Below are 8891 nucleotides of genomic sequence, written 5' to 3' on the forward strand. Positions count from 1 at the left end.
TCAGTGATTTTAGATTTATTTGAGTCATCTCCAAAACAAACCAGGTACTCACTAACAGTCTGTTACCATTCTTCCCATCCTCAGCTCATCAACCACCAATCTACGTTCTTATCTATATAGATTCTCTTCTTCTGGTCACTTTATAGAAATATGGTTGAAAAAGTTCTCTTCTATTTCAAGTGTGCCAAGTTTTCCTCTTTCTATAAAAGGCATTAGTTTATCACATGTTTTCTAGGTATCTACTGATATGATCATGTTGTTGTTCTTTATTTCTGTTAGCCAAAATTTTCAGAAATGAAGATCTAATTGAGATAAAGAGGCATTTATTTAGGATTTGTTAGTACTACAGCCTCAGAGACGCAGATTCAAGAAGCACATAAATTGTGTCATGTGGGAAAGCGTGAATGTGTCAGTTGCTCAGTTGTGTCCAACTCTTTGCAACCCCATGGACTGTAGCCAGCCAGGCTCCTCTGTTCATGGAATTCTCCAGGCAAGAATATTGGAGCCGGTAGCCATTCCTTCTCCAGGGATCTTCCCAACCCAGGGATCAAACCCAGGTCTCCCACATTTCAGACAGATTCTTTACCATCTGAGCCACCAGGTGTCAGACTACAAAATAGAGAAAACATAAAGACAAAGCCTGCAAAGCCACAGTTAGTTACATAAACTTTTTGCCAGGAATTATGATTGCAACTGGTATAAAGTAAGGGTACTTATTAAATAAGGATGATTTGAGGTCTAAAAGCTTATGTAGATGCAGTGGAGGGTGGGAGGGGTAACTCTGAGACCACAAGGTTGCAGCTAGGAGATGTTCTAAATGACTGGTGGTGACTTTGGGAGGTCACTGTTTGATATAGTTCAGAAAATTCACATTCTCAGTGGTGCAGAAAAGTTTCTGAGACCAGATGTTCAATGGCCACCCGATGACGTTTTGTATGCCTAACTGATTACTCCATTGTAATTTTCAATTTGTCATCATTCCATTTCTACGGCATTTTGCATTAATAGATTTTTGGGTGTTAAAAACAGCCTTGCATTCCTGAACTAAGCCCTACTTGGTTATGGCATATAATTCTTTTTAATATGTTTATAGATTTGGATTCCTACTATTTATTGAGGATTTTTTATCCATTGTCATAAGAGATATTGATTTGTAGTTTTATTTTCTTTGATTTTGGAATCAGGTTAATATAGGCCTTATAGAATAAGTTGGAAAATATTTTCTCTGCTATTTTTGGGAAAGAAGTGGTGAAGGATTTGTGTTTATTCTTTAACTTTTTGGTAAAAGTAATAGGTGAAGCCATCTGAGTCTGAATTTTTCTTAGTGAGAATTTTAAAATTATGAATTCAATCTCTTTTCATTTTATGTATTTATTCTTTTTTTTTCCCTCTAGTGTCAATTTTTTTTAAAATTTTTCCTCTAGAGTAACTTTTAGTAAATTTGCATTTTTCTAGGTATTTATCGCCTTCATTTAAGCAGCCTAATTTTTTGGTAAAAAAATGTTCATAGTGTTGCCTCATAAAGTTTGTTCATTTTTGTAAGTTTGGTAATGACTTTCCCTCTTTCATTCCTTACTTTACAATCGACTACCCCCCTTCTCATTGTTGCTAAAGGTTTGTGAATTTTAGTTTTTACAGAGTCAACTTTTGATTTTCTTTATTTTTCTCTATTTTTTTCCTATTATCTACACATTTCTGTACCATTCATTAGTATTTCCTTTGTTTCTTTTAAAAATAAGATATTGAAGTCTTCAACTTGCTGTTGTTAAATTGTCTATGGTGGTTTAGTGCCTAAGTCCTGTCCAACTCTTGCAGCCCACCAGGCTCCTCTGTCCATGGGATCTCCCAGGCAAGAATACTGGAGTGGGTTCCCATTTCCTTCCCCAGAGGATCTTCCTGACTCAGGGATCATACCCGCATCTTCTGCATTGCAGGCATATTCTTTACCACTGAGCCACTCAGGAAGCCAAATTATCTATATTTCCTACAGTTTCATTTGTTTTTCATTCATGTACTCTTATTAGATGAACACACATGTATAACTGATAGATCTTCATAATAGACTGATTGTTTTATCATTATAAAGTTCACCTCAATATTTCTAAGAGCACTTTCTCTGTTACAGTCTTTTATATGATATTAGTCACTCCACCTCTTTAATCATCATTAGTCATATGGTAACAATTATTTTTTCTATTGTTTATCTTCAACCTATTTCTTTAAAATATCTCTCATAGACAACATCAAGTTGGATCTTATATCTTTTTTAGTGTGATAACTTTGACAATCTCTGCTTTTTGATTTATATAATCCATTCAAATTTAATATTATTAATATGTTTATATATGTCTATCATTTTGATTTTTGTCATTTATGTCTCCTATCTTTTTTGTATCTCTATTCCTTCTTTACTACCTTATTTCACATGATGATATGTTCTAGTGTAATTGTTAACTCATTTAATGATTTTTTAATTTTGTTACTCTTTTTTATTTTGATGAACATTTTAAAGAAGCTTTTTATATTTATAGAAAAGAATGTAAAGATAGTATAGAGTTCCCAAATACCCCACCCCCACTTTTTATATTATTAGTATCTTACATTAGTATGGTACATTTGTCACAATTAGTGAACCAAGTGTGATGCATTATTGTTAACTAAGTACATACTTAATTAAAGTTTCCTTAGTTTTTACCTAATTTTTCTGCTGTTCCAGGACCCCATCAAGAATGTAACATTATATTTCTCATATATTCTAGGTTACTCTTTGTTTTCACAATTTCTCAGACTTTCCTTATTTTTGATGACCTGGACAAACTGAAGATTACTTGACATTTTGTAAAATGTTCTTCTAGTGGAAACTGTCTGATTATTATTATTAAACTGTGTTCCTGTGTTTTTGAAAGGAAGATGAGAGAAGTAGTACATAGTTTTCATTCCATCATATCAAAGATCCATACTATCAACATTGCTTATCACTCTTGGTGTTGACCTTCATCATCTTGCTGAGGTTGTCGGGTTTTTCTACTGTAAAGTTACTCTTTTTTTGTCTTTCTGTACTGTACTTCTTGAAATGAGGTCATCATGTGCAGCTCACATTTAAGTGGGAGTACTGCTCCATATCCTTGAGGTCAAAGTATTTGCATAAATTATTTGGAATTTTTCTACATGGAATATTTGTCTCTTCTTTGCCATTTATTTATTTATTCAATAGTTTATCTCTATCAGGATGGACTCATGAGTATTTATATATAGTTATAATCCTGTACTACTTTTGTTATTCAAAGTGTTTCATCCTTGGCCTTTGGGAGTTCTTTAGTTAACCGCTGTGTCCCCTTGACAAATTCCATCATTGTAGGGGTTGTTGATTGTGGTGACAGCAGTAATAGTTTAAATGCTCTCTTACTTTATGACCTTGCAATATATTGCAGGATAATCTGCATATCTCCTTTCTCAGTCCTAAAATAAACTATTATTCCAAGGAACCATAGTGCCTTTTATTCAAAAGTAGTATTAGAGATCATGACTTGCTTGCCAGGTGAACTCAATGCTACTAGGGTATTATCCTTTCTAGGCACTCACAGTTGACAAATAAAGAAATGTATGTTTTTGTACTAATTTGTGGTTGTGCACATATCTGTAATATTTCTGTATGTAACCATCATTGACTCAAAGGACACAACTTTGCACAAACTCTGGGAGATAGTGAAGGACAGAAAAGTCTGGTGTGCTGCACTCCATGGGATCACAAAGAGTTGGACACAACTGAGTGACTGAACAAAAACAGCAAACCATTTGTATCTCTAATAAGCGACATATGAATTTACAGTAGCCTCTACCTCTAATCCATTACTGTACCGATCATTCTAATCTTCTCTCCTTACATATCTGTAAACTCCCACTCCAATAATTAGAAACCTGGATCCCACTCCATTAGCTTGAAAGTTCATTCTATTTTACATGCATAGCAGTATTAATTATGTTTTCCTTTTTCTACTGTTATATGATGAAAGCTTCTCAGTTTCCCCTTAAAGTAAGTAATATTATTCCCATTTTCAGGTAAGAAAATTGAGGCTTGGGGAACTTAATTCACTTACCAGAGGTGCAGTGTTTATGAAATTAAAAGTAGGATTCACACCTAGAAATAACTTATTACAAAACCTACCAAGAGTTTCAAACTCCTGCTATTGGGAATATAGCTATGGTTCCACTTACTGGTTAATGAAATCGCATGTGTCTACCAGTTTAATGGAGTAGGCCTAGGGTGAAGAGCTTCCACTTCAGTGAGCAACAATCTGGAGTACATCAGAAAATGTCTCTCTTAGCTACAAGCAGTAAGTAAGGATTTCTTAGAAAACAGAAGCAAGTGGAGCCAGGTTGAGATTGGACAGGGCTGAGGGAATGAGTAGGGAAGGCAAGTCAAGAGAGAAAACATTCAATATATGGTACAATGTGAGAAGCTGCTGGAACGGTGGCTGCGCTGTGCTGGAGTGTCACCTGGGCAGTGCTGGAGCAACTTTGAGGAGATATCCCAAGTCCAAGGGCAAAAGAAAAGTCCCAGCGAGACAGTAAAAGGGGCAAATTAGCGTTTAATCAAACCTCATTCCCGCCAGAGACACTCAGAGGACTCAAACAAACCTTGTGTGCACCAAGACCCAGGAAAAAGGAGCAGTGACCCCACAAGAGACCGACCAAGATTTGCCTGGGAGTGTCCAGGAGTCTCCAGCAGGAGGTGTGGGTAGGTCATGGCCTACTGCAGGGCTGTGGGCATTGAGTATAGCAGTACATGCATGGGATCTTTTGAAGGAGGTCACCATTATCTTCATTACCTGCACCATAGTTTTAGTTCAGTTCGGTTCAGTTCAGTCAGTCAGTCATGTCTGACTCTTTGAGACCCCATGAATCGCAGCACGCCAGGCCTTCCTGTCCATCACCAACTCCTGGAGTTTACCCAAACCCATGTCCATCAAGTCAGTGATGCCATCCAGCCATCTCATTCTCTGTCGTCCCCTTCTCCTCATGCCCCCAATCCTTCCCAGCATCAGGGTCTTTTCCAATGATTCAACTCTTCACATCAGGTGGCCAAAGTATTGGAGTTTCAGCTTCAGCATCAGTCCTTCCAATGGATACCCAGGACTGATCTCCTTTAGGATGGACAGGTTGGATCCCCTTGCAGTCCAAGGGACTCTCAAGAGTCTTCTCCAACACCACAGTTCAAAAACATCAATTATTCAGTGCTCAGCTTTCTTTGTAGTCCAACTCTCACATCCATACATGACCACTGGAAAAACCATAGCATTGACTAGTTGGACCTTTGTTGGTAAAGTAATGTCTCTGCTTTTTAATATGTTGTCTAGGTTGGTCATAACTTTCCTTCCAAGGAGTAAGCATCTTTTAATTTCAAGGCTACAATGACCATCTGCAGTGATTTTGGAGCCCCAAAAAATAAAGTCTGACACGGCTTCCACTGTTTCCCCATCTTTTTCCCATGAAGTGATGGGACCAATTGCCATGGTCTTAGTTTTCTGAAGGTTGAGCTTTAAGCCAAATTTTTCACTCTCCTCTTTCATTTTCATCAAGAGGGTTTTTAGTTCCTCTTCACTTTCTGCCATAAGTGTGATGTCATCTGCATATCTGAGGGGATTGATAATTCTCCCGGCAATCTTGATTCCAGCTTGTGCATCTTCCAGCCCAGCGATTCTCATGATGTACTCTGCATATAAGTTAAATAAGCAGGGTGACAATATACAGCCTTGACATACTCCTTTTCCTATTTGGAACCAGTCTGTTGTTCCATTTTCAGTTCTAGCTGTTGCTTCCTGACATGCATACAGGTTTCTCAAGAGGCAGGTCAGGTGGTCTGGTATTCCCATCTCTTTCAGTATTTTCCACAGTTGGCATAGTCAATAAAGCAGAAATAGATGTTTTTCTGGAACTCTCTTGCTTTTTCAATGATCCAGCAGATGTTGACAATTTGATCTGTGGTTCCTCTGCCTTTTCTAAAACCAGCTTGAACATCTGGACGTTCTCAGTTCACGTATTGCTGAAGCCTGGCTTGGAGAATTTTGAGCATTACTTTACTAATGTGAGATGAGTGCAATTGTGCACCACAGTTTGGCCCCAGGTAAATGACAGGGAGGGAAAGCAACTCCACCCATCAATGGCAAAATGGATTAAAGATTTACTGAGTGTGGCCCCACCAATCAGAGTAAGACCCAGTTTCCCCCTCAGTCAATCTCTCATATCATGAAACTTCCATAAGTCTCTTATACTTCTCCATCAGAGGGCAGACATACTGAAAACCACAATCACAGAAAAATAACAAATCTGATCACATGGACCACAGCCTTGTCTAACCCAATGAAACTATGAGCCATGCCATGTAGGGCCACCCAAGATGGTCGGGTCATGGTGGAGAGTTCTGACAAAATGTGGTCAACTGGAGAAGGGAATGGCAAGCCACTTCAGTATTCTTGCCTTGAGAACCCCATGAACAGCATGAAAAGGCAAGACTATGGGCAAGATGAACTCCCAGGTCTGTAGGTGCCCAATATGCTACTGGAGATCAGTAGAGAAATAACTCCAGAAAGAATGAAGAGACAGAGCCAAAGCAAAAACAACACCCAGTTGTGGATATGACTGGTGATAGAAGCAAAGTCTGATGCTGTAAAGAGCAATATTCCATGGGAACATGGAAATAGGTCCATGAATCAAGGCAAATTGGAAGTGGTCAAACAGGAGATGGCAAGAGTGAATGTTGACATTTTAGGAATTAGCAAACTAAAATGAATTGGAATGGATGAATTTAACTAAGATGATCATTATATCTACTACTGTGGGCAAAAATCCCTTAGAAGAAATGGAGAAGACATCATAGTCAACAAGAGTCTGAAATGCAGTGCTAGGACCCAATCTTAAAAACGACAGAATGATCTCTCTGCATTTCCAAGACAAACCATTCAATATCACAGTAATTCAAGTCTATTCCCTGAGCAGTAATGGCGAAGAAGCTGAAGTTGAACAATTTTATGAAAACCTACAAGACATTCTAGAACTGCTGCTGCTACTACTGCTAAGTCACTTCAGTCGTGTCCAACTCTGTGTAATCCCATAGACAGCAGCCCACCAGGCTCCCCCATCCCTGGGATTCTCCAGGCAAGAACACTGCAGTGGGTTGCCATTTCCTTCTCCAATGTGTGAAAGTGAAAAGTGAAAGTGAAGTCACCCAGTTGTGTCCAATTCTTAGCGACCCCATGGACCACAACCTACCAGGCTCCTCCATCCATGGGATTTTTCAGGCAAAAGTACTAGAGTGGGGTACCATTGCCTTCTCTGATTCTAGAACTAACACCCCCCCAAAAATATCCTTTTCATTATAGAGACTGGGATGCAAAAGTAGGAAGTCAAAAAACACCTGGAGTAACAGGCAAATTTGGCCTTGGAGTACAGAATGAAGCAAGGCAAAGCCTAATAGAGTTTTGATGAAGGAACTCACTGGTCATAGCAAACACCCTTTTCCAACAACATGAGAGGACTCTACACATGGACATCACCAAATGGTCAATACCTAAATCAGATTGATGATATTCTTTGCAGTCAAAGATGGAGAAGCCCTATACAGTCAAAAAACAAGACCAAGAGCTGACTGTGTCTCAGATCATGAACTCCTTATTGCCAAATTGAGACTTAAACTGAAGAAAATAGGGAAAACCACTAGACCATTCAGTTCAGTTCAGTCATTCAGTCATTTTGTCCGATTCTTTGTGACCTCATGAACGCAGCTTGCCAGGACTCCCTGTCCATCACCAACTCCCAGAGTTCACCCAAACCCATGTCCATTAAGTCAGTGATGCCATCCATTCATCTCATCCTCTGTCATCCCCTTCTTCTCCTGCCCTCAGTCTTTCCCAGCATCAGGGTCTAGTCCAATGAGTAAGCTCTTCGAATCAGGTGGCCAAAGTATTAGAGTTTCAGCTTTAACATCAGTCCTTCCAATGACAATTAGGACTGATCTCCTTAGGATGGACAGGTTGGATCCTCTTGCAGTCCAAGGGACTCTCAAGAGTCTTCTCCAACACCACAGTTCAAAAACATCAATTATTCAGTGCTCAGCTTTCTTTGTAGTCCAACTCTCACATCCATACATGATGACTGGAAAAACCATAGCCTTGAATAGACGGACCTTTGTTAGCAAAGTGATGTCTCTGCTTTTTAATATGCTAAGTTGGTCATAACTTTCCTTCCAAGGAGTAAGCGTCTTAATTTCATGGCTGCAGTAATCATCTGCAGTGATTTTGGAGCCCAGATAAGTAAAGTCAGCCACTGTTTCCACTATTTCCCCATCTATTTGGCATGAAATGATGGGAACAGTTGCCATGATCTTAGTTTTCTGAATGTTGAGCTTTAAGCCAATTTTTTCACTCTTCTCTTTCACTTTCATCAAGAGGCTTTTTAGTTCCTCTTCACTTTCTGCCATAAGTGTGATGTCATCTGCATATCTGAGGGGATTGATAATTCTCCCGGCAATCTTGATTCCAGCTTGTGCATCTTCCAGCCCAGCGTTTCTCATGATTTACTCTGAATATAAGTTAAGTAAGCAGGGTGACAATATACAGCCTTGACGTACTCCCTTTCCTATTTGGAACCAGTCAGTTGTTCCATGTCCAGTTCTAACTGTTGCTTCCTGACATGCATACAGGTTGCTCAAGAGGCAGGTCAGGTGGTCTGGTATTCCCATCTCTTTCAGAATTTTCCAGTTTATTGTGATCCACACATTCAAAGGCTTTGGCATAGTCAATAAAGCAGAAATAGATGTTTTTCTGGAACTCTCTTGCTTTTTCAGTGATCCAGCAGATGTTGGCAATTTGATCTGTGGTTCCTCTGCCTTTTCT

The sequence above is a fragment of the Muntiacus reevesi genome, chromosome 8 (genome assembly GCF_963930625.1).
Source record: "Muntiacus reevesi chromosome 8, mMunRee1.1, whole genome shotgun sequence".
NCBI lineage: Eukaryota > Metazoa > Chordata > Mammalia > Artiodactyla > Cervidae > Muntiacus > Muntiacus reevesi.